The sequence below is a fragment of the Limulus polyphemus genome, unplaced genomic scaffold, assembly GCF_000517525.1.
Source record: "Limulus polyphemus unplaced genomic scaffold, Limulus_polyphemus-2.1.2 Scaffold2600, whole genome shotgun sequence".
In the NCBI taxonomy this organism is placed as follows: domain Eukaryota; kingdom Metazoa; phylum Arthropoda; class Merostomata; order Xiphosura; family Limulidae; genus Limulus; species Limulus polyphemus.
Window position 1 is genome coordinate 1,044 of NW_013668210.1, and position 5,011 is coordinate 6,054.

General features: G+C 30.8%; 1 long non-coding RNA gene across 1 annotated transcript; it reads left to right on the forward strand.

Annotated features, from left to right (window-relative positions):
* The first annotated feature begins 1,218 nt into the window (after nucleotides 1-1,218).
* On the forward strand, nucleotides 1,219-3,802 carry LOC106467401. The gene is made up of 2 exons (XR_001291330.2): nucleotides 1,219-1,499; nucleotides 1,912-3,802. It is a non-coding gene; the product is annotated as an uncharacterized LOC106467401 (long non-coding RNA).
* The last annotated feature ends 1,209 nt before the right edge of the window (nucleotides 3,803-5,011 follow it).

Genomic DNA, 5,011 nt, shown 5'->3' on the forward strand with positions numbered 1-5,011 from the left:
GCCCTAGCCACAATGTTTATGTTACTTTATATTCGTTTTTTATCTGATTGATCCTGAACCTCTTAATGCTAAGGACAAGTTGTGGAACCTCGTCTGTCTGGTTAAGGTTGGGGTATATATGTACTGGAAGTCAGGTTGTTTTTTACTATGGATTTCACCTCAGAACGAATTACACTTGTGAACATCCTTTTTTTCCACCCGTATCAGGTCCATTTCCTTCTTATAGGGTGAAGGGCATACCTGTTCCAGAAGTAGTGCAGTGCCCACGTGTGCTTTGGTTTATCTCAGAGCACACTTGGTTATTCTGGGTGGTTGCTTTCTGCTTGGTTTCATTGTTGTGTGCCTACAAAAGCCCCTCCACCTTTGCAGTGTGATATTTTAGCTTTGTGTGAGAAGAGGTAAGACTGTATCAGAAGTTAACCTTTTCTTGCAGTCTTACACTGAAAATGTATGTCTGATAGGTACTTAACTTCCCTCACATAAAGAAAGAAGATTGAGATAGACTTGTGTGAAAAGTGGGTAAGTACCTATCAGAAATACATTCAGGAAGTTAACCTTTTCTTGCACTCTTACACTGAAAATGTATGTCTGATAGGTACTTAACTTCCCTCACATAAAGAAAGAAGATTGAGGTAGACTTGTGTGAAAAGTGGGTAAGTACCTATCAGAAATACATTCAGGAAGTTAATCTTTTCTTGCACTCTTACACTGAAAATGTATGTCTGATAGGTACTTAACTTCCCTCACATAAAGAAAGAAGATTGAGATAGACTTGTGTGAAAAGTGGGTAAGTACCTATCAGAAATACATTCAGTGTAACAAAATGTTAACTTACAGTTTTAAGCTCTATTCATTTCATGGGTGTCTGGGATACATCCTAAATTATCACCCTCATACTAAAGGTTATTCAATTAGACTGAAAGGTAATAATACACTACTTCCTGTTGTATTCCATTTTTATTAGACACAGTTTATCATTTTTACCTTGAAATCCTAAACATCAGATTATCTTAAGAATTTAATGAAACTGGTAATGAAGTTGAGCTACTTCATCTTTTTTAATGTGTAAAAATATTTCTTGAGAAACACTTATTTCAAATCATCTACATTAGGCCTAATATGTAGAGCCAGCAAATTAAGCTACTGTTTGTTAATCATGATAGTGAGCTTCATCTTTTACGTTAATTTCATGTCTGTTTTGAGAAATAAGGTTTGTATTTGTAGAATATTAGTTAAATGAGATTTAAAACTTATAAATGGAAATGTGAGAAATGTTTACTTAATATTAGTGTAAATTATTCAAATTATAACATATTTTTTGTTCCAGGATTATCACTGGTGGTGGCGTTCTTTCCTAACAAGTGGCTTTACAGCAGTGTACCTGTTTGTGTACTGCATCCATTATTTTATCACTAAGTTGAACATTACTGGCTTCACCTCTACATTCTTGTACTTTGGCTACACTTTCATCATGGTTTTTCTCTTTTTCCTTCTCACAGGTATGGTTAATGTGTAATTTCACAAGCAAATTGAAACTTTTTTTTAACATTATGATCTTACGTAAGGAAGTTTTAGTTTGTTTGTTTTTACTATAAAATGCTTGTTGAAGAAAGTGACGTGTAGCTACTTCAGAATGTAATAGAGAAATTTATATTTGATAGGATGCAACTATTTTTACATTTTAGAATACAACCTTTTTTAGTTTTTTTTATGATGAACTCAAATAGAGATTTTTTTGGTTTGATATTCCTTTAAATTGTGATTAACATAAATTTAAAATATATATTTGTAAGGAATAAGGACACAGTTTTTTTTATGTTTCCTTGGTAGGTTTTTTGAATGCTTATTCATACACTAAATTGTTATGACAACCATGTTTTGTCTCATTTTTCTTATTCTTTTTTCTTGCAGGAGCTGTTGGATTTTTTGCCTGTTTTTGGTTTGTGAGGAAAATCTATAGTGTAGTGAAGGTTGACTGATTATTTCTCAGTTGTAGGGTAAAAATACAGCACAGAGTGAAGCAGCCACCCATGTTTACTGTCTGTTCTGATTCTCTAGAAAAAGTGGAGAGTAGTGAGGTGCAGGGAATTGTTGAAAGACTCTTATTATGGGAGACTTTAAGCTTGATTATTGATTCAAAACCTTCGTTAATTTAATGCACTGCAGTGAAATTGAAAGTGATTTGTCAGTTACTGTAGCTGTTCTGCTCTCAAAAGCTGTAACTTAAGTAAAATATAAATTGAATAACATATGAATGATTATGTTTTTGTTTTTTTTAACCTGTGTCAGTAACAGGTAATTCCACTGTATGGCAATTATTTTCTGGTGTTTGTTATTTCTCATATATAATCCTGTATAGGTTATATACGTACACACACACGGAGTTGATATTTTAATTGGATATCCCAAAAAATGTTGGTAATACTTAACATTTTTCTGAATTATTTGCAAAATTCTGAATTTGAAGAGAAAAATGTTTTTTGTTTTTGTCGCATATTATTATCATAAAAGAAGATTAGAAAAAAGGTGAATTTGTAACTCTTAAAAGTTAGATTTCAAATACATTTAATTTTTTTTTAGTGTTACTGGTACCTAAAAGATATCACTATCTATTATTAAGTAAAATATGAGTAATTCAAATATCCTACAGTGTATTCGTAATAATTTGAAATGATTAAAATTGGTAATTGTTTTCGTAGTGATGCACTAGAAATTGATCTTTGTTCAGTAATATGTCCTTTTAAACATTAATTCTAAATTGTTTTGTTTTGAAAACATCTTAAATCCTGTGCATTTTTTATTGAGCAAAACTTACTTTTGTGTCAGTTTTATTTTAAGTTGCCATAAGAAACAGAAACTTTAGGTATAGGTTGGCATAAAGCTTAGATTCCTGTTTACGGTATCAAAATGAAGTTTACTTACTGGAACCGTGCTTGTATCCATCAAATTGTGTGCACTCTAGTCTTTCTTCACCAGCAGTTTGTTTCCAGTCACACCACTGAATGGAACGTAAATATTTTAGTGTTAGTTTTCTTTTCATATTTGTAGTTCTAAATACTGATAACCTGTTTCACTGGTGATATTGTTTGGTTTGGGTACTAATACCTGTATTGTAAATATTACAGGTATATATTTCATGTGAACTACAGAACTGTTTTCTGCTTTTTTTTATTCTTATATATTATTCTCCTTCTGTTGCCCTAAGAGTACGATATTGTTTTGGTCAAGGTTTCAGTTTTGTGTCAAACCTTTAAACTGAAGGTTGTTTGTGTACATTAAAAATAATTCCCATAATGCATACAAAAATATTGTTAAATACTAGTTGTTATGTATGGTTATTTTATAGACAGGTTGCATAATTCAGATTTAATTATATGTACATTGTTTTGTTACTATACGTCTGATGATTTTTGTTGGCATTTGTAGTTGTTATTAGACATCTTTTTTTTGACAAGAACTAAGCAATGTGGTGCCACTTCTTGATAACAGTTTCACACAAACATACACTTGAAATTTGAGTTGCAAATATTAACCTGGTTTTAGTGTAGTTATGCATTTTATATAAAAAAAAAGGCTGAAAATTGAAGTAAAGAAGTTGTTGCTTAAGAATAATTGACTCGGGCAATTAGTCATTGAGTTACTAACCAAGTTATTTGAAAATGAAAATTCTGTTGTTTTGAACAAGTTGGGAAGTAATATGAAGTCTTTCAATTGCTCTAATATCAACTTTTTTTTATTGAAGCCTGCAGTTAGATTCATTATGTAATTTCTGTCAATCTAATAATAAAAAGTTTGTACACTACATGACTCTTGTTTGTTATAAATATTTGTATGATAGTTAATGCCATAAATCAAGTAGTAGACTCAATTCTTTTGAATTAATCATGAAAAAGTTTAGAATTTTTTCTTAACTTTAGGTCTTAAACATTACAGTTTTAGTCTAGATTTTGATATACCCTTAAACTTTCTGTTGTTTCAAAGTTAGACTTAAGGCAATAACTTTCTAGCTGGATTGGTTTTCTTCATCTAGTAGGATTATATGAAACATGCTTGCTCTTACCATTTGATTGACCTAGCTGAAATGATATAACTTCAAACTGTATTTTTCAGCTGGTAAACAGAAAATTTCTTGCCCATCGTGAGAAATGGTTTCATATTACAATTATACGTGATATATTATTTTTCAGCCAGTAGAGGAATGACTTGGGACGTGTGTACTGAAAAAAATACAATTATTTCCAAATTTTGTAAACTTTGACAGAAAAATCGTTTGTTTTTATGTTTTGTAAGTATAACATGTAATTCTGTAGAATTTATACTGAGTGAAACATAAACGCTTCAATGTAATTTATCTACAGTGATTTAAGTAATAATTCAGTGTTGTTGGGGAAAAACAAGAATCTTAAATTACAAAAAGCTGATACAGACCAGCACTATACATACCGATTTTTATGATCACAAAATATATAGACTGCTGTTATTACAAGTTGCTGTACGCAATAATAACTGTAAGTTACTAGTAAGCAGAAATTAGATGTCTGGAATATGGTTTAAACCAAACAGATCGTTTAAAGTGGACGTTGTGTAGGTTATTTCCTTATCATTCAAGACAGTTTAAAGTTAAACCAAGTCTATAACCCACAAATTCCATTATGTACAATTGATTTTCAGAAAAAGTTTAACGAAACAAATGATTAAAAACACTGAACTCGGCTCGGTTTATTTTGATTCTTTTTAAGCCGTAATGATTGAGTATAGCTTAATTAGAAGTAAGCCTTAAGATTAAGTTAATGTGTATCCCTTTAAATGAGGTGAAAAATAACAGTTACCAAAATAAAAATTACTGAGATTTTAAGTAAACCGGTTTTCTACCTACTTCCATTCAAAGTATAGATGGTGTAAAAACCAACGATCGTCTTTTTGTTGGCAAATATTTTAGGTAATTCTCCAAGTAATTCAGACATGCCTGTATGTATGCCTATGGTACCTAATTAAACGAATTTAGGGCTTT